The following is a 22,679-nucleotide window of genomic DNA, read 5'->3' on the forward strand; positions in this document are numbered from 1 at the left end:
ACATTCAGAGGAACAGTTAATATTCACCTACAACAAATTTTAAAAAATCAGCTCTCAGTCGTACATATGATTATATTACTTCATTCAGAACATCATTTAGGTCTCTGTATAATCAGGTTTCCTAATTAGAAAACTAAGGTGTGAAATTAAACATGGGGGAAAAGGGCTGAAGTTGCACATTTATATTTATAGACAACTCTATTATTGAAAGGTAGATGGGTTTGGCTTTTTATTAGGTTACTTAAGACATGTCAATTTATCTGAAGGTTCACTGGTCTCTTCAGGGGAAAAAAGCTCTGAAAAATAAATAACAGAAAGTTTAAGCACATCTCACTATTTATTTTTCATCTATATAAGTTCATTTGATTTTCTCACTCTCTTGAAACCATGCTGTATTCTTTTCTTCTCTGATCAAACAGCTTCCAAACATAATGAATAACACCTCTCAGCTGCAAGCAACACTTCAACAGCAGATCAATATGGACACACAATAGAAGATAAAAGATTTCATTTAGAAGTTTCTAAAGGATTAGTCATAAAATACATATATTAAACTCCATGAAAAATACTACGGTGCTGTCAATATATCTGGCATAATTTTCACAGCTGTTTTTTGCCTTTGGACTGGTAGCAAAGGCTTTCATTTATCAATTTGCATTTAATATGGCAGTTCTGATCGCTTGGGTCCCAGTCATAACAAGGCAATTGACACAAACTCTCTGCTAAGGGCCAATACTGTCTTTCCACTCAGAATCCCTGTGAAGAATGCCTGAAGTGCAGCCAGTCCCCAGGAGTCATTTTTTTCTGAGAAATCAGTGTGTTTTACCTTAATGCTAGAAACAAACCTCTCCTAACTCCTCATTTATACCCATGCAGTTGTTCACATTAATGTCTTTTTTTTTGTATGCTACCTTTTAAGACCCTCAAGTTAAAGGGTGAAACAGAAATGCCTCACCCATATAGAAGATTTTTTTCCACTCTGTTGGACAGTAAATGATGGAAAAAATCACACAATATATACCTTTGTACCTTTGTTGTTTTTCATATACAGTGCTGACAGACATAACTTAGTTGAAGTGTCTCATAGACTTCAGCTGCTTTAAAAATGCACATTCACTCTTGAAATAAATCAAAGGAAATTAAACTACAAAACTGATATTGAAAGGTCTGCCAGCATGTTATAGATGACTGTGTGTACTAGGACTAATTTAAAATACACTGACGGTTCCAGTGATAGCACTCCTGGATGGGAAGACACCCAGATGCCACTTTAAGAGAATTAGTATGTTATCATCAAATTCTACTTCTGTTCACATTTTGAAAATTCATGTTTAACAGCTTTATTTATGGTAGGTATTAATTGGTTTATTAATTGGTAGGTAATTATTTATGGTAGGTATTAATTGCTCTTGGACAAATGAAACCCTGTCTCATTAAGAGCTCCTCAGGTTACTCACATTAAGTGAGTGAGAATTGTGTGTATAAGAAAGATTTGAGGAGCTCAGGCTCTTAAGTTAAAATTCTGAAAAATATCTTAGCCAATCCTTCCTGGTACTGATCACAGAGCAGGATTATAGCATCTTCATTTCCCAAATGAAAATCCACTTCAGAGACCTAGTTAGGCTGAACAGTTCACTTGTCACAGTAACCTGTACAACCACAAAAACAAAAAAAAATCATGAACAATGAGTGGCGGGAAAGATGTGGCAATTTTTAAAATACACTTTTATTAGGCAACAAAGACATCAATATTTGTGTCCAAAACAATAGGAAAATTACATTCTCATTAGTAAAAACTCAAAAATGACTAGAAATCATTAACAACTTTACTCTTCTATTACTCTCTTTCTGTGTAAAAGAGTTGGAAAGAGGAGGAAGAAGGGTACTAATATATTTTTTTGTATTACACAATGGCAAACCTCTGAATTCTGGTTTTGGAGGCCTCATTGAGCAGTGGAGTCTCCCTGACCCCTTCACTCCAAGTGAGAACACCTCTGCTTGGATGCTGATGCAGAATGGCAACCCATCATGTACATGGGAAGTAGTTAGAATAAGTCCTACAGTATCATTTTTAATTGTTTTTTGTAAAAGAGCATGGAAGTAGAGAGCACATTTTTTCACAGAACCCCTATTATTGCTAAAAATTGATCTAAGGCATGGTGGATATTAGTACAGCCTTTACTAAGCACCAGTGTTAGGACTGTGTTCAAGGTAGTAGCAGGCAAATCTCTGTGGGTCTAAGAATTATGGTGCTGAAATACATGTATTGGGCACAATTTTTTATTGGCACAAAGGGAATCCAATTTCCAGGTTCATTACCCAAAACAACACAGAAATTTGAAACAAGAAAACATTTTAGTGCTTGAACTATAGATCAAACTATAATTCATAGTCCACATTCCCTCATGGATTGCGAGGATAAGAAGGGGAAGGAAAAAAGCAATTTTTCTGCCCACTTGATCGATGTTCTATTTGACCTCTGAAATGCCCTCTTGCCATAACCTTTTAAATACCATCTGCTCTTTTTGTGAAGAGTGTGATGGGAAGGAGTCACTTCCAGACAGCAATTGATTATAAAAGCATTAATCAAGCGCATGGATTATCTGTAGCATGACATTGTGTGCTGTAGTTAAGCAATTTCACCTTAAATGTGATTGGAAAGGTTAATCCTGTTTCTCAAGACTAATTTAGACTTTGTATCAAACAATTCAGGACATGGTGAAAACAGCTGCAGCAAACAGGAACTGAGGAATTGTCTCCTCCCATTAGAAGGTCTTGTAAACTTTGGCTCTGAGAGCAGACAAACAGTGGGTCTGTAGGCATGTCCTTCAATTTTTCCAAATTGAGTGAATGGTGGCAGCTTTCCCTCTCAAGTCACTGGAATTGTTCTCCCTTTTTCTGCAAGTCAAGAGAAATTTATTTTTTACTGTTTGGTATTCTCAGATAACAGCATCCATTGAGTCAATCTCCACCACTGAAGGATTGCAAAGTCCTTTTCTGTCGTGCATTTCCCCTCAGGATGTTTAACACACACTTCTCCCTGGGCCAGGGTGGGCAGGCAGTGTCCAAAGGTGGTGGCATGCAACAACTGGAAACCAAACCCAGATCCCAGGGCAGCCCTGCTTTGATTGCTCTTTCTCATTAACACTCCCCTCCACGTTTTAGGGTAATGTGAGAGAAGCTTGCTCATGTAGGTATGGCACTTGCTGATAGAGGATGCTGCAATAAATACATGTCAAGTGTATTGTAAGGTTGAGGTAATTTATTTTTATCGGGGGCTCCAAACAGGCTGATTATGCTATGAAAAATTAGGATATTCTGTTCCTTTCTCCATATCTGTTGTCACCATCTTAAGATAGTGCAATTTGCAATTAATAAAGGGATCTGTCATTGCTATTACAGTTGAAGTAATCACCAGAAAGCTTGGTAATGGTCACTTCAAACAGCTTGGGGGGTGGGGGTTGAATGTCTGCGACAAAGGGCTTCAGCCATGTCACACAGATTCAGGAGAGCTAGATACAGGAAAAAACATGGAAGCTCAGACTTCCAGTAAATGCTGAATTCATGTTTTGCCTGGTTTATTCCCCTTCTGGAGTGCTTAGCCATTTTCTCATATCCATGGAAACGGATGGAAAACCACCTTGGTTCCCCCAAAGTCATTGGGTTTTCAGCCAGCAGTGGCTTTCAGCCTCCTCTGACCAATGGACAATATTGAAAATAAATGTACTGAGGGGAGTGCCTTGTTTTACTCTTCACATCTGCCTCCTGTTTAATTGTTTAATTTCCTGTTTCTGCAGACAACATCGGGGCACCATGCAGCCTGTAAATTATGAGCATGTATCACAAATGAAAGTCCTCACCTCAGAGACATAAATACCACAGATCAGAAGCAATAAAATCCAAAGAATAAATGCCAGCATAGCACCAAGAATGTCAATAACCTTTCTAAACGGAAGCCCTGTATCCCCATTACATTATCCTGTATATAAACAAAAGCAATATAAAACTTCTTGTTGAGCAAGACTAAATGTTAGAATGCTGCTCCCAAAGAGAAATATGGAACGTGGTGCCATTTACTGTTTCTGTTGATTGATTTTTTTCTAAATTGAAAGCACTCTGCTACAATAAAAACTGGAAGCTTTGTGCTCGTACACATAAAGCAGATCAGTTACTAGCACTTAAGGTTTCTCAGATGTGACAAGAAATCACAGTCCCAAAACACCCATTGCTGGAATTTCTCTGTTTCTGGTCTCTTTTGCAACTTAAAAATAATCTATGTGCATGTTCAACCAGCACAAATAAAGCACAATTTGAGGCTCTCATTGCAGTGTCACTGAAATCCTCCTCTGGCAGACAAACCCCCTGGAAGGGGAAGTGGTGGGACTGACAGATATTTTATCTCTGGGCATGTCCTTGAAGTTGCCCTGTAAGACACAGTGTTCATGTCCTTGTCCTGGCACCATTGTGGAGGCAGAGGCTCTGCTCTTCTGCAGTGTCACAGACATCTTTTATGAAAAATCCTTTCCTTAGGATTTTTTCTCCTGAGAAGCTGAAGAAGCAAAATGTAAACAATGATTTGCTGCTGCTGTGGAATGCAACAGGTGGATCTGTGATTGGTCTCATGTGGTTGTTTCTAATTCATGGCCAATCACAGTCAGCTGGCTCAGACTCTGTCCGAGCCACAAGCCTTTGTTATCGTTCTTTCTTTTTCTATTCTTAGCTGGCCTTCTGATGAAATCCTTTCTTCTATTCTTTTAGTATAGTTTTAATATAATATATATCATAAAATAACAAATCAAGCCTTCTGAAACATGGAGTCAGATCCTCATCTCTTCCCTCATCCTCAGACCCCTGTGAACACTGTCACACTGCAGAGCTTCCTTTACAGCCCCACATTGTGTTTGGATGTAAGAGAATGTGAGAGAAGGCAAGGGCTGCTGGACACCCAAGCTGGAAACAGAAAAATTACCTGTACTCATTTGTTCCTTTCTTTCTTACACATTTCGTGCTCTACTTAGTAAAACAAAAAACGCTTGAAAGATCCAAAATCAGGGAACATCTCTGAAGATTTGAATTAGGCAGGCAGTTTACTCACTTTGTTGTGGTAAAAATCACTGCATAACATTCAGGGTACGATAGCAGGACAACTGGGCTCTCCCACTGAAGTGGGAAGATCCTGAATTAATAAAGCCAAGAAGGTGAGAAGTGAAGTTCAATGCCTTTGTGTCCTGACTAGGCCTGTCTGCTGCCTGAAATATGCCCTGAATTCATCTGACTGACCTTTAGGCTTTAAATCAAGGGGCCTAAGACAGGAGTGTCACCACAGGCGTGTAAAGGTGTCTAACCTTGCGTGCCCCATGAGGTGTGGTACACTGTTCCAGCATCCATTCATTCCACTAAAAAATCCAGCTCAATGCACCTCCCAATGTTTTTTAATCCATGAACTGTCTGGTATCAAGTACAGTTTGTCAGCTTGACCTTTCTAATTGCTAAAAATAGCCTAATAATGATGATTCATGACCATGGGTGGAATAATTTTTTTTAAGGATATCCAAATGGAAGCATTTACTGCAGATCCAGATACTGTCTTCCCCATACTTCCATGTCTTTAAATATAATTAATCAAGACTTTAAATGGAAGTCATACATTTGTTATCACAATCATTATCTTTTAATTTAAATATTTAAAAGAATGAGTTAAATTCATATATAAAATATCATATGAACCCCTGCCTGTGATCACTGTCTGCTCACAGGTACTGGCAGAGGACAGCAGACAGTCTACAAGTACATCTGTCAGCAAGTGCTAACAGGGATCTGGCAACTACATGGGAAAGTATGGGGGGGAGGGTTTTCTTCCTTTTACTCCTTTTTTAAACCATTTTCATATGTCTTTCAGAACTGACACAAGGAATATCAGAAAACAATGTTTTATAATATTTTGTTCCCCTCTTCGAATACACTGTTCCTACAGAAAATATTTTCTTCAAATCCTCAGCACGAGCTAATTATATTGGAAAGATTTGTAATGGGATCTCAGAAAATAGCAGGGAAAGAGAGCCAGCAGATCTGCAGAAATACCTCTACAAAGGAACATAATCAGAAACTTAAACTAAGGAGCAATGAACAGCTGCATGAGATAACTACAGACTCATTCAAACAGTTTTCTACTGCTCATTTAACATCTATTACTGAAAATTGAAATGTGCAGGTCTCCGTCACCGAAATTACCATTCTTCACTATTTAGGTTGATGACATGAGGAGCTTAAAAATATTCTCTTATTGGCTCAGCCTACTCTGTGGAAACTGCATATGAGGGGAACACAGCTAAATATCAGAGAATAGCTAACAAAGAGCTCTAAGCAAATTATTGCCTCATACTTCTAGGGATGGGTAATTTTGATCCTTTAAAGTTTGGCTATTAATCCATGGTAAGGTAAAACAAGAGACTGGGAGAATTATGCCAGATTGTGATGAGATGGGGGGGGGGGGGGGAAAGAGCCAACAAATGTTGGTATCCCTTGCAAACATAACTTTTGATCTTATGCCAAAAATAATGCATTTAAATAAGTGCCTGTCAAGACACCAATGTTTATTCAGCCATTTGAAATAATGACTCTCAGAGGCTTGCCATAAAATATAAAGCTGCTAATATGAAAAAATATATAAAGTAGAGGAAAACGATCCTGCAATAATGTTTTAGATTTACCTAACATGAGGGAGAATTTACCAAGAGAGAAAAATATTAAACGAAGACCCATAAACCCACTTCTTCCTTCATCGCAATGTGTTAATTTCAGGGTTTCTGCCACTTTAATGGACAGGAATCTGTGGAGAATCTTGTGTCTGTGCCAAGACTGTCGTGTGGCCAAACCGACACTCAGTGAATAACAAGGGTGACTCTTTGGACTGAATTAATTTGGGTCAATATTTAAAACTATTTTATAACCTTGCTGTAAATCTTTTGACTGCTGATACAGTGACAACCTGCAATAATTCTCTTTCCCTGTACCATGAGAACTTTTCTAGTCCTCACACTTGGTTACGACATTTTTGCATCATTTTTTGGCTACTTGTGGTAAGATCTTGACTGAAACATTGCCTGGAAAAACATATTAGTAATTTAGATTAAAAACAAGCTATTGTCTTTTTGCTCATATAACGTGTAGTTGCTACCCAAAAGCCTAATAAGCTTTTTGCTTTCAATTTAAAATATAAAAATGCAAGTAAATACAGGAGTAAACTGAGATGCTAGTTAGCCTCACCTCTGCTGTCCAACACAATCTCATCCAGGACTCCTCCCTCCCCTAGATGTGAAGAAACCTATATATACAGTTATCAAATGTGTACCTGTAATTTCTGGGGTTAATTTACATTCTAACATAGCAATTTCAGCTGACATGACGTGGCAGGATTGGGATGCCACCGAGCTACACTGCTCAGTGATGCATGTGTCAGCTGGAACACCCACTATTTAGGAGGTGAATGACAGCAGGCTTGGGAGGGGAGGGGGTGTTTCACAGGCAATCACAACAGGCCAAACCTCCCCTCCAGCTTTTCAGCAGGGTTGCCATCATACTGGTACTAATATTTCAGTAGAGAAGCCTTTTCTTTTAATTTGCATCTCAACTAAAAAGCAATACAGAGGGAGTTGTTGGGGCTTTTCTTTTTCTTTTTCCTTTCTTTTTTTTTTTTTCCCTAACCAAAGGAGCTTTGAGATTGATACAGTGTAGGAGAAATGAAATGGAGAGCATGCCAGATAAAAATGCCCGAGGCCAAATCAAACAAATGTCTGCACTTGGCACATAGATATTACAGCAATAGAAATATTATAGATTTTTTCCCAGCTCCAGGGACAGCTTATACATTTGCATTAAGTCTTTGGATATGATACATAACAGCACACAGAGCAGAGAGGTGCAGCTTTTCTGCTTGCAGGAGAGGGTCCTGCTGGTTTTCCTCAAGTCCCTGTGACATTTGCAGCCCCTCCCATGCTGAGGTCCCCAAGCTGGCACCAAGGGGAACAGGGTTTTTCCCTGGGGGATTTTGGGAGCAGCCCAGGACCCAGCCCCTGCTCACTCACAGGGATGAGATAAAAAATCAAACGAAGCAGGACTTGCTCTCCTTCCTCCCCACCTCCTAACCCCAACCACTGAAACTCTGTACAGCAGCTGGGCAGCATAACCACCATCACATTTAAAGGGAAAAGATTGGGTTTGTGGGGAATTTTATTGTGTTGGGGCAGGCTAGCCATGCTTCAGGAGGAGAATTAAAAATGCAACATGCAGGTTGTGAGTCCCCAGACAGTTTTAGACTGCAAGGTATATCTTTAATGGTGCACACTTTTAGAGAAAAGCAGCTGCCCAAATATATTTTGTGGATCTAAAGTGGATTAACATTTAAGTAAGGTCTTCCTACTGGCATTTTTAAAAGCATCTAGACTTAAAAAGTTTATGCATACTGAGAGACTGTATCCCTTGAGGACAGAGTAGACCTGAGGGTTTGGAAGTTTTAAGCTTAAAATTTCCCATTCTTGTCTATAGGCACTTATCAGGCTTAATTGCAATTCTGAGCACATTTTTCTTTCACTTACAAATCTATTTCAGTAAATTGCATTCATAGCACCTTATTAAGATTGGTTTAAAAAGCCACACACACCACACTGAAAATGAATTTCAAACAAGCCCCCACCCCAAGTGCTTTGCTGAAAAAAAAAAAAAAAGGTGGGGGGGAGAAAGATTGAGGTCATCAGCCAGAATAAAAATCAGTTGTTGGTGTAGAAAATTATATGCTCTTGTGGCTTAGTGAAACAAAAAGTAGTATATCAGAATATCTGAAAAAGACAGCTCTGAGCTTTTCCTAATCTGCCTAATAGTCAGACTTTCCTTGCTAACAGTACCTTCTTTTTACAGGGACTAAAATGTTATTTAAACAATTATATGCTATTAAGTAAAAGATGAATTACAGAGAAAATTGCACCATTAGTAAAATTTAAGTTCTTAACTTCATGTAATAAAAGATGGTAACCTTTTTGTAATGGCATTTCAATTTACCATTTATTATAAAAGTCTAATTTAGAAGGTAAAATGAATTCTAGTTCCAGACTTATTACTCTAGCTGTTACATTTTTATGCAAGATGCAATTCATAACACAGCTCCAGAAAAAAATAATGAAGAATATTTTAAAATAATGTAAGATCTTGGCTTGAGCACTGAAGTATATTAGAGATTATATCCTTGTTTAAAAAGACAAGGAAATATATTTATACATTAAGAAAAAAAGAAAAAAACCAGATTAATTCAGATATTTAAAAGATATCATCTACCAGTCTTGTTTTACTAGAATCCTGGAATGGTTTGGCTCCCCTGGACTTCTTACACAGCTGAAGGCTCAATACTGACCCCTGAGAAGGCCTCTAATAAGCCTTTCAAACCAGCTTAATGTTTCAGTTAATTGTTATAGTAACTGCTCACAATTTGGTTCCCTCATTCCTTCTACTAAATGCTGTTTCTAGTTAATTAGGTATTGTAAGTAATCTATTTTTTATCTTAAAGCAGAGGAAATAAACTTTAGATTAAATTTTGGAGAAAACTTAGCAAGGAATTGTTTTTATTGTAAAATTATTGTTATTGCTAACAGCTTAAAAATTACCTATAGCAAGGAGCACACCAGACCTGTCTTGCACACAGATCTCCATCCCTGGCTCACATTTCATGCTTCCTGCTGTCATTAAGACAGTGCAAAGAGGGAAAAAAATCTTTAGACTGACCTAAAATAAGTACTTTTTTAGAGTTCTATCCGAACATGTTATTTCTGAACCCAGTGTGCTACTGGATTTCAGTGGATTTTCAGAAATAGAGATATAATTTGTAAATTGACTCATAACTGTCTTTATTTTCATTGTTGCTATCCTGTCTTGATGGTGCCCTTCCTGAATGATTTATAATTGTCATGTCAATAGCACTGCATTAACAAGAAGATGCCCTTCATTTTAAAAATAGCTGAAACTTCCAAGCAAAAAGCCTGAAAATCTTTGTCAGTCCAAGAGAAGGGACAATGCCTGAAACACCTCATTCCAGCAGTCATTTCTCCATGAAGCTGTCACCATTAGAAAGCTAACATGAGCACACAGAGGTACCTGAGACACCCCAGCCTGTTACAGGAGTGCTGGTACTAGAGCAGGAAATGACCTTTGGTATTTCAAAGCTATTTGATGGAGGGAGAGCACACACCTACAAGCTGTACCATCTTAAAAGGCTGAATTCTAAATGCTGACAGGTATTCCACAGTGAGATCTCACAAAACAAGACATGGTATTTTAAAATCCAGCCAAAGAGCATTTTGGAATGAAAGACAAAAATGTGGTTTCTGTCTGCTGGGGAACCCTCTGTTTCTCACATTCTGCTTTGCTTCAGGGTTCATAGGAGCTCAAATTAAAACAGAAATTAAATGTTGCTTATTTCTTTGTAATATTTTGAGCTGACTGGAGTTGAGCTCTCATCTCTATCCTGCCCATTATTGAAGAGAGGTTAGCATCTGTCTTCTCCTCTTTCCACTTAGGTATTTACAATGCCTAACAAATATAAACTTACAATGCTGTAAATACTGTATTACTGCAAACAGTATTGTGTTACCCCAAATTATTTGGGTTGGTTTTTTTTTTGGTTGGTTTGGGTGGTTTTTTTGGTTGGCTGGTTTGGGGGCTGTGAGTTTTTTGGGTTTGGGGCTTTTGTTGATGGTTTCTTTGTTTATTAAACACCTTGGACCAGTGCCTTGGGAATTACAGTGTCTTCTGGACAGGAGAATTCGGTCCTCTGGTTGGACAGGTTATATGGTTAGAGCAAACAGCTGTACAGGATCTCCTTTAACCATCTCTGAAATTTAAGGGGAAGGTCTTGAGTTTTGCACAATGAAAAGCAATGATCTCTGCAATCATAGGTTATACAATCAGTGGCTATATTTTATAGAATAATTTTCCTTTCCATGAACAGAATGGAATTCCTGATAATGGTGCAGCTATGATATGGGTTTTTTTTTTTACAAGATACATATTCATCAGGTGTCACCCTGATATTACTATAATTTGTTTACAAGGGCAAATGAATGGTCCTAGCACCATTTTTCCTTTCTGGACAATCCTCATAGGTGCTGTATTCTTGTGCAAGCCGTGATTAGAAACAACAAAATTAATTTTGTCCTCCAAGTTACAGAAGACATGTAACAATGTAAAGTAGAATTTGTCTCATCAATTATTTGAGACTTGGGTTTTTTTGGAGTGTTTTTCAATCTTTATAGGTCTGTATTTAATGTAGGTAGGGATACTCTGGAATCTTATATGCAGAGAACCTGATAGACTTGCTCATCAGTCATTCTCACCCTTATAGTAAACAAAAAAATCTCTCACAAAGATGTTAGTAGAAGAGTCACACTCTAAAGGAAAACATTATTAATGAAAACCTGACTGAAAGATATTGCTAACTTAAACCCTGGCCTATTTATCATCTTTCAGTGTGTGATAAACTCTTGTGTTTTCAAGCCTTTACTTCTTTACTCTCTTAAAACTGCTGCAAAATTGTTATTTGACTGCAAAGAGAGAAAGGATATTCACCCTCAAAAGATATTTTAATAATTTTATGGATTTAATATGCTTAATATTAATAGAGCTGGCAACATTAGGCAGAGATAAAAGCATGTTTATCTAGTTAGTTATAAGTGAACAAAAAGATTAAAAATTATTGAAATGTTTTGTAACAGCTGTGTGTCTTTACAAAAGAAAGCAAAACCCGATTCTGGCATAGTGTAACATAATCTGATTTCTAGCCAGTTAAGGAATACAGTTTAGGTAAAGTAATTATAGACTGGCTGGAGTATTTTTAGCCAAGAAACAAACACAGGGGTGTATTTGTGTTCTCAGGACAGGTTACAAAATGATAGGTTTGGAAAAGGTGCCAGTTTCTTCCCTGACTGCTGGTACCACTCTGGATTAGGAGTACAAAGTACTGTGCAGTCACACTCCAGTGACCAGATGCTCTGTTGATACCAGACATCTCAGACCACCTGTTTTCACATCCCTGCACACACTTTAGTTTGTCATTCAAAATAGGCTTGTGCTGCACTTTGGCATTAGAAATCACTATTGCTCTGGCACTGAGTCAGACCAAAGCACAACCCACACTTATCTGTCAGTGAAATCCAAGCAAAACCATGAAAAGTACCTAAACCTACACTTCCATTGTTATAAGAATATGTTTGGAGACAGAGAGAAAAAGGAAGAAAATGGTGGAAAATGAGTGAAAAGTTTAAATCTCTGCATAATAAAATTGTGTTAGCATTCTAAATTTTCCAGTTCCTAAACATCTCAGCCACTCTGTCTCATAATTGTCCAGATGATCCACAGAACACATGCTCATCACAATGCCATGAACATTCAACAAAACTGGGACAATCCCAAATTGCTGGGAGATACCAGCAATCTCACTCTTTCCTAACACAAATCCTAGAGACAAGAAAATCCATTACCACCACCCCCTTCATCTTTTATACCAGGTACATATGAAGGAAAATCTTTGTAATATTCTAACTTCCTGCAATATGGTCAAAGTTTGGGCTTCTGTTTGAAATTTCAGATAATTGGATGGATGGATGGATGGATGGATGGATGGATGGATGGATGGATGGATGGATGGATGGTAAAGAAGGCAGGGCTCTTGTGTCTAGGACTCCTGCATCTCAGCAGAGGAGAAGTTCTATTAACCTGGCAGCTCAGTTACAACAGGGACATGGGGTACCTAGAAATCCTGGAGAAATTTAGAAATTCTTCTCTATTTCTAAACTACCCAACTCTATACTGCTTCTAAGAAAATATAAAGTCTTAACACTGCCTTAACACTTCCCTCAGGCAGAACAATGTGGTTAGGTTAAGACACTGGCAAATCCAGACATGGCCTAATTGGTCTGGCTTTAAATTCTTTCACGAAGCTATTATATCTATAAATGTCAGAGCTGTGCAGAATGGTTACACTTGCTGAAAATTCACAAGTTACTATAGGCAGACAATTTTTAGCAGACACATCTACACCCAGAAGAGGATAGATAACCTTTTACAAAAACTTATTTCTCCTGGCATCTTCTGCCCTCATGTTTTGTGACAATAAGGTCAATAAGGTCACTGCACAGAGCTGTGTCCTCATGTTCCTGGCAATTTCCCTCCCTCCCTGGAGCTGGTGCTGGGGACGTGGTCCAGCAGGACAGCAAGAACTCTGCTTGACTTGCCTGAAGTTGAGTGGCCTGGCTCTGGCTGCCAGGGAACACCAGAAGGACCTTCCCAGAAGGATCTCCTGAGACAAGAAAGACAGTGGAAGCGAATTGTTGAAAGATGACCTCCAGCCAGGGAATAATTGCTCTGACTCCAATGATTTCAGAAGGCTGAACAATTGCTTTATTAAGCTATACTATCTTACACTAATACTACACTATATTAAAGAGATGCTATACTAAAGAGATACTAAAAAAAAAACCCCACGACTGTCTCCAGCAGTCACGGCACAGCTTTGACCTAATTGGCCAATCAATCCAAACAACCATCACTGGTGTCCAATAAACAAATCACTCTCGGTAAACAATCTCCATAACACTTTCCACATGTGCCAAACAACAGGAGCAGCAAGTAGAGACAAGAACTGTTTTCTCTTCTTTGAGTTTTCTCACTGCCTTTCCCTAGGAGAAATCCTTGGGAAACTTTTGCCTGCTGCTGTCTGTGAAGAGAGCTGTGGCCACAGAAGTGTGTGCCTGGACAAGCCCACAGAAGCACTGGGCACTGGGAGGGAAGGGGGTGTCCTGAATGTTCAGTCTTTGCCTTGTGAAAACCCTTTACATGTTTCCTCTGAGAGATGAACTCCTGAGAATTTCTGACTTTAAAGCCAAGCAACTTCCTTAGCCTCAGAGTACTGAAACCACTGCTTGCCCAAAGTACAGAACCATTTTATTTTTCCTTTTATTTATCTTATTCTATTTTTTAACCCTGTAGATTTCTGTCTATCCAGTAGATCAATAAGTGGAAGAAACACCAGAAGGAAAATGAGAATACATTCATATAGGAAATTGCTGCAAAATTGTTTTCCCCTTGTTTCTTTTAATTTGTGTATTTGGTTTACCAACTCTAAACTATAGTGGGGCTGTAATCCCCATTCCCATCTCCCTGTGCTGCTGGGGGGAAGGAGGTAGAGCAGGGAAGGAATGGGAGTGGAGTGAGGGGGAAAGTGGTTTTAAGGTCTTATTTTTATCCTGCTCTGATTTTGCTAGCAAAAAATTCAATTAATATCTCTAATGTGAGTCTGGTTTGCCCATGACAGTATTTGGTGAATGATCTCTCTCTGTCCTTATCTCAACCCATGAACATTTTGTCATAATTTCTGTCCTCTGTCCAGCTGTGGAGGGGAGTGATGGAGAGGCTTTGGTGGATGCCTGGCATCCAGCCAGGGTCAACCCACTGCAATTTGCATTGAACAGGTTTAACTGCAACATTTAATATGCCCTTTGTGGGGTCTGGGAGCTTTCTGCTTCCTCTCTTCACAGAAAAAAAAGTGTTACCTTCTCTAAGGCATCACGGGTATTTTCCTCAAAAATAATTAATCATTAAAGAATATGGGAGGAAAAAAAATTGCATAAATAATGTAATTTTATTCAGCAAAGTAAAAACCTCTACTTACTTTTGGCAACAGATTGCAAAATACATTATGAAGAATATTTTACACAGCTTACTTAAGACAGCCACTCAGGTTATTGTAGAGCTTCTCATATATCCTCACTTCCCCAGCAGGAACTGGCAGTTCCCTGAGGGAATGTCACTTGGAACACAAGGCTTCAAAGCTTCCTCTGTGACTTCCTGTGAATCCTCTTACTGTGGCTCATACACAGAAATACTGAACATGCTCCTGAAATACTGAACATCGACTTCTTGGTTGTGGTTTTGGGTTTTTTTGGTTTTGATTTTTTTTTTTTTGGTTTTTTGGGGTTTTTTTTCCCCAAAGGAATCAATTACCATTTTAATAAATATTTTGCTTTACTCTAGCCAATATTCTAGCACCTTTTTAAAACTACCACCCTATATTAAAATTTAAGATATTTTTAAATGGATAAAATGTTATGTATACTGCTCAGGAACAAAATAGTAATAAAGTTTTGGAATATTTTTTTTCTCTCTTGGTTTTGTGAGTGAGAAGAAATCTACCCACTGTATCCCCCTGCTCATCAGTTTATCATCAGGATCTAGTATATCCAATTTTGCTCAGAGAGGCTCCATTTAAGATTTGCAAGGAGTTCAGTCTTTTGTTGTGTAGAGCTACCTAAGTGTGTGTGCTCAAACTGTAATGCATTCACAGCTTTATGTTGGAGAAATCTCTATTAAATCATTTAAGCATCCAATATTTTTTGTTACTTTATATTTTCTTAGATGGCTCATGGCGCTGTTTTCACATCTAAGACTCAGCAAGCCTCGAAGGTTTGCTTGCAAATCACTCCCCTACCAGGCCACATGGTAAATCTGAAACAAAAGAAAAAGAAAAAGAAAAAAAGACAGTCAAGCTTAGAGCTTCAAGGGACTGTTTTCATTTCCCTCTTCCCTTTCCACCTGGGGGGATGGACTTAGGGCTTCTTGCAGGAGTGATGCCAAGCAGCAGGTGAGTGCTGCCAGTGCTGCTCTGAATCTGCTTCATTTTGTATAAAACAATTGCTGTTTGCTGGGGGAAGACAGGCTCTGATCTGGTAGCTCTCAGCAGGTAGAAGTGAGAGATTAAGGGATCCCAGCCCCTGCTCTCATCCATCTGTGTTCAGCTCGCATATTGCTGAAGAGACAGATTCACCTTCTGAATGTAAATTCAGGGCTGTATTCTGAATCCAGCCCCTCCCAGACATTCACATAATGATCAGCCACCATGACACTCAGCTTTAGGGGGCACAATTCCTTATCTCCATGGTTTTCCTTAATTTCTGTCATTCAAATCTTTATTCCAAACAAAAGGGAGGGGGAAGATACCTGTCCTTTTTCTCATATTTTCCTCATCTTGCCAAAAATTGTGGGGAAAAGACTATTTTTATAATATTTCTATACTGCTAAATGTTTTATTTTCATTGCTCTTGCTAATATAATTTTAATTTGGTGATGGTTTATATAAACTTTTTTATATAATCTTCTGAAAAGATTTTGCTTTAAGTTACTTTTTTTTTTTTTTCCTTACAAACAAAGCTTTTTTAGGATTTTAGAGGTAAATTTGCATCTTTTCTAAGAAGAACTGAGTGTTCCTGCATCCTGGCCAATGTTATTCACATTAATCAAAGCTGCATTCAATAATGATGGAAAATAGAAATGCTAAAATTGGTGCCACAGTCCCAAGGTGAGGCAATCACGACATCAAACAGGGAGCTGAGAGTCAGGCTTTTGAAGACTGCATGTTGCTAATACTTAAACAATTACAGCTGCAATCACAAGTAAATAATGTTATTCAATTTCATCTTGACGCTTGTTTTGCAATTTCTCATGTTGTAATTCTCATGAAGCAGTCACAGACCATAAAACTAATAGGTGGGGAAGAAAATGTTGTGGATTTTCTAATAGCACTGGCTATCAAACTAATTATGAGTCGTTAGACAAGCTCTCTCAAGGCTTGTGCACAACATGCTTAACTGTAATCAGGGGGTAATAAAGCTCAGAAGCATTTCTATCAAAGAAGATGGCTTTCAAAATAGAGATGTGGGAGATTCTATTGAATACTTTAAATTAGATATAGATTAGTCACAAATCACTGGGAGGGCTTAACAAGAAATCCAAATCAACACCTTGAGTATGGAAGCTGCTTGTCAATACGCAGCTCGCTAATGTGTGTCATGATCAACATTTCGATATATTCCACCCCACTCATCCAACAATTCTTTGGATGAGCTGAGGCAATATGATGACTCTCTTATGCAGCACTCAAACATCACTAACTACTCCAGCAAACATTATGGTACTAGAATTATTTTTTAATCACTTCTGTCACTCTGGACCACTACCAGTTAAAATATTTGCTGTAGGAGTGTTTACATTTTCTCCTGTCAGAGAAAAACCAATCACAAATGTTGTCTAATCTAAGGTTTATTTTAATCACCATGAGATTTCCAATTCTCTTGAGAGAAGCTTGGATGAAATTATTCCTGCAGCTAAATATATGTTGTCATTTAGATGGCATTGTCATTTAAAATAAATTTTCCTCTCAGTTTACTTTAGCCAACTTTCCTAGATTTCTTTTCTTTTCCAGCTGGGTGATAAAATTATTCAGATCTTCTAAAGATGGAATAATTACCTCCATTCCCTTAAGCTTGCAGGACAAGGTTAATTTGTGGTAGAGTCTTTCTCTGATGAGTTGAACTTATATGGCATCTTAGATTTTTTTTGTGTTTTTTTTTTTTCCTTAATTTGGGGTAGAGAAAAAAATATAGAGAAACATCACATCGTATGAAATCTGAATCTCCAATGCCACATTTTTATGTCTTCAGTAGATTCTGCCTTCAAGAAAAGAAAAAAAAAAGAAGCAAACAATATAGGCTGTGTTTCAGCAAAGCATTTGAATACATATTTCACACAAAAGAGCCAAAAGGAACCATTGAACATTGATGGAGTTAAGGCGAGTTTATTGACAAAGGCTTTGCCTTGTGTCATCCTGGGTACTCCACCTTGTCCTTCTGTGTAACAGATTTTCCAGGTGGTTTTCCAGCAGCTCAGACTGAACCCAGATTCACAGAAAGAGCAAGAGTGCTCAGTAGCAGGGCTGGACACGAGGAAGGGCACTGCTGCATCAATCGCATTTGATTACATAACGTCCCACACAGGTTTCTCAGAGCTGATGTCCACTTTTTCCTTGAACATTCACCTAAACTCTTGTGCACTGCACCCTCTACAGGATAAAGTACACAGCATGTCAGAGGGAAGGGGGGGAGGAAAAGAGGAAATCTCAAATGGATATTAGAGATTATTTTCTGCCATTGGAAATCTAATTGCCGATTCAGGCAGTTAATTTTCAATGATGTGTTTCTTAAAGAATAAAGTAGGTTCATTCCATTAGAACAGGAAATGTCAGATTGAAATATTGTTGAATGAATGGATTTATGCTTTAAAAGCAAGGAGTGCAAAAGCAGGATTCAGACTGGCTGGATGCTGAAGCAAAAATGAGAGCTCTTCCTCGGTATGTAATCAGTGTGCTGTCAATACATCACCAATCCAAACTGCAAAATGCTAATTAAACTTTTGCCTTACATAGCATACAAGTGACAAGTGTATTTTTAAAAGCCTCACTGTCTTTTTGCTCTTATTCTGACAGTTTTTAAGTGCTTGATGACTGACAGGTTTCTGTAAGTATAAAGTTGTGTATCAAAAGGGAATAGTAAGTAAAAGTAGAATTTCAAAGTGAATAAAATGTTCTTAACTGCCATTAGTTTAGGGAACAGAGTAACACAACCCGAGACATGAATTTTTAGACCTCTCTTATGCTAAGTATTTATAATCAATAAAAGCAGCCTTAATTTAGAGATGCATACAATTTAAAAGTACTTCAAAATGTGACATAGACCTATATTAAGTCTACTGAAGGACTACTTTGATTATTAACACTGTCTTACATTTCTTTCCCCCTCTGTCCATTTTATTTTTCACTGTTATTATTAAAATAAGGTAAATAGGAACCAATTGCCTTTCTTCTACTCACCACCAAGTATTTCACCCTGAGTTTAGCTTCTGGCTAACTTTGTACAAGGAATGAAAATCTCTGTTATAACTTGCCCTTTCCAAGATGACGAGCAAACTATCATAAAACATAACTCAAGAGCTGCATCTTTTTTGCAAAAATACTTTTCTTTTAAGTGGGATGATTAGATTACTATCTCAGCTTGCAGTGTTCATCAAACCTGTTAGCATATTACTTGAACAGGAGCAGTAATTTTCCCTCATTGACAGTGACATTTTGAGGAACAGTTATTTCTGAGCACTTCAGCCACACAAGTAACAGAACTGCTGCAGAAACATAGTTTCTATTAAATGAGAGGGAGCACTTTCCTAAACGAATATTTTTGCAAAGTTTTGCTTTCATTCCTTTATCTTACAGTCTCTGAGGGAAAGCTTAGACTTTGTCTCATGAGTCAATTAGAGCAAAATGCTCGGGGCTATATTCCCTTGCATAAGATCTTCTCCACAAATGAAGTAGGTGTCAAATATTCAACTTTATCTTTACAATTCACATTACCTCCTCAGTGACTGAAATATATAAGTACCAGAGCAACAAAGAGGAAAATAACTTTTATGAAAGGCATCCTTCTGTAGAATAATGGATAAATGGAGTGGGACTTTTTTTTTTTTTTTCCTAAGACAGCTCCAATAATGTTGGATGATTTATAGCAGGGATGAATTTGGTTCACTGTCTTCCATGCACTGATGAATTCATTCAATGAGAGTTCCTCTTAGCAACTGTAGCCAGTCTCATGGCAGTGAATTGAATCTATGATAAACTTACTGTAGAATATAGTTGAAATGAAGCATTATACCTCTCCATACTAGTCTGTTATTATGGAGGTGCTTATCTGAAATCATCATGATGAGGCAGAGAGTTTAAAAAAAAAACCAATCTCATTTTTGGATGAGGAGAAGAAATCAATGAGGTGGTAGTGCTTTTCATTTCTATTTCCATTAAGAGGCATCTGACCTTACTTGCCAAGACTTTAAAGGGAGAGGCTTAAAAAGGAAAATATTCACTATACAATATGGAAACACATTATTGCATGATAGTATCAGTTTTTAATAATTAAAAAATGGCAATGGTGTTTCATTCTGAGAACATACCTACAACTTATTTATCAATCTTTTCTTGTAGAAAAATAAAAAAAAACCTTCCCAATGACATCTTTTGAAGACTACCATTGATCACTGAAATTTGCATAGAAAAAAAAGCTATAGCAATCACATCCTAATCACATCCTGTCTTTGTCCTTGTATCCCATTCAGCTTTGGATTTTTTTGGGGTTTTGTTTTGTTCTGGTTTTAGGATCTTTGTTCTTCATCTTTTGTCAATCTTAATATGTTTCCTTAGGAGCTGGGATTTTCCCTCTCAATGCTATAGTCTGTCACAGTGTCTTGACAAAATGTCACTGTGCTGAACAGCTTTGTAACCAAGGAAGGAGTGGGATAGCAGGGAAATAAAGCATGTCTGGAGTAATTAATATTGGGTTCATAAGAGAGCTCAAATATTTAAATATTTGAGGGCATTAATAATGAACAAACTTAGATACAAATGTGGGCGTAACAACATACATTATGAAAAGAATACAAACCTTCAAAAGGTTTCAGAGGAATCATTCAGCGGAGGGGATGAAAAATAAGGGGGTAAAATTCCCACGACTATCATCTACCTTTTCAGTTTACCAAATTAATTATTTAATCTCCTTAAAATCCTCATCAAGAGAGGGAAAAAAAACCCCAAACCATCAAAACATCCTCTGCAGGAGAGTTCAGAGAAGGACTTGACTCTCTTTACTGAGTATAGAAAGCCTGAGGAAAACTGGACACCTATTTCACTTACCTGGTGAAACAAATTAAGCATTCCCTCTGAAATTACAAAAATTCAAAATAGGCTCATAATATAATGGGCATAATATAGAAGCAAACAGTGAATTATTATTAATGCATGTCAACAATTACGAAAAAAAATCAATTGTCAAAAAGCAAAGTTAGTTACAATCATAGTGGCTCTATCTCCACAATAACAATTAGTTGGCACTTAGCTTCATGCCTAAATCATATAAATATATGTGTGGTTTTGTGTGTATAACTAGGTATGTGAATTTGCTGAGGCAGGAAGATTTGATGAAACTGGAAAACAATATTGTAACTTCCTTCAGTTCCAGGCACTCAGCTTTCACGATCCTGTCACACAATTTCAGGTGTAAAATTCATGTCTCCTGTGATATTTAGTTTATAATAATGGGCTGTGGAGGTCCAGGATCCCCTCACACATTCTTTTCAACAAAGCAGGACAGGAACACCCCGAGCAGCTCTCGGATATAAATATTACCCAAAGGGTGCATAGATCATTTGTGTATAATGGAGGATGGCTGAATAATGGAGGATGCTACCCCTCTAAGGAGCAGTATTATTATTCCAGAATTTTCTCATGTGTGAAGCTTTGCCAGGGTCATGTGTGTCAATTCTCCATTTAGCAGCTCAAGTAGGTGAGCATTTGCCTGCTCTCTCATTTTTTTCCATATACACTTCACATTTTGAACCATAAGAAAATTAAAACCTCTTTCATATTGCCTAGCATCTTCCTAAAACATGGCCCAGTTAAAACAAATTTTTTTTGTAGAAAAATCAGCATTACTCGTACATTTTTGACTTTTGCCATATCCATCACAACAAATGGGAAAGGATATCCAGGTATTCCCAGATACTCTTTAGCATGGCAGATGTAAGGGAAATTATAAGACAACTATGATTATTTTTTTATCCTTTCCTTTCTCGCCATGCTGAAGGTTGGTCACTGATGTTTCACATCAGTGCAACATTTTGCTGTTTTATAAGAAAGGGATTTAAACCAATGGTTATCAAATTACACTCACTGCCAAGTAATCTGGAATTGATTTGTCTGGATTGTGGCTCCTACAAGAACCAGATTAAGTCTAAGAAAGTCAAGGCTAAGGTAAAGCAAACTAGTCCTGCTGAATCTCAGCAGGGTCTGATTGAAGAATTTGGTGAATGCTCTATCTCTTGGTACAGTGGAGTCCTTTACAATCCATATCTTGCAAAATCCTTTTCCCATGAGCTCCGATGGTCTGTCCAGACAGACAACTTTTCACAGTTTCATCAAGCCAACACACATTAATTTCCCATCCAGCTTCCCATTTGGCAAACTGCTTTTGGTCATTTTTATGCCAATGTTAGCATTCCACAGCCATTGAATGTTTTGATTATTAAAGAAATAGGAGAGAAGCCCACCAACAACCCTACCAGCACCACCACTGAATGAAAAGTCCAACACTGTGTCATGAATACATTTTCAATAGCAAATGACATTACAAGACTAAAATGACACCATATAGATGAAAACGAGCAGCCCTGATGTGATGCTTACAAAGGCTTCTGTAGGGACTCCCAAAAGCTTTGAACAGCCCATGACAATGAGGCATTATTGGGAACCCTCAAAGGGAAATAAAGTAACTCTTCCTCACTCACTCCCTATAACTAAAAATGCTAAATGGCCACTAAGAAAAAGAGCTGCTTTTGTAAACTCACAAGGGTGGCTTTACCTGTTGTGCAAAAATGGCAGCACAAAATGAGCTTATCTGAACTGTGTGCATTTCACACAGGTTTGCTCAGCAGCAGATCTGTTCTCAGGATGTGAAGTGTCAGGCACCTGTACTGTGGGTTATTTATCAAAGTCTGAACAGAATTTCAGAGATATCACTATCATTATATCTGGATTTAGTGATCAGGTTGTTCTAGTATGATTTAAGAATATCAATTTTAACCATTCACCTTCTTCTATAGGTAAGTAGAAAAAAGAAAAAAAAAAGACAAATTTCATAAAGGAAAAAAATGACTGAAAGTCTTTAAAACAAATAATTTTCTGTGCTTTCAGCCTTTGAAGCAAAGCAGACTGT

The sequence above is a fragment of the Molothrus aeneus genome, chromosome 2 (genome assembly GCF_037042795.1).
Source record: "Molothrus aeneus isolate 106 chromosome 2, BPBGC_Maene_1.0, whole genome shotgun sequence".
In the NCBI taxonomy this organism is placed as follows: domain Eukaryota; kingdom Metazoa; phylum Chordata; class Aves; order Passeriformes; family Icteridae; genus Molothrus; species Molothrus aeneus.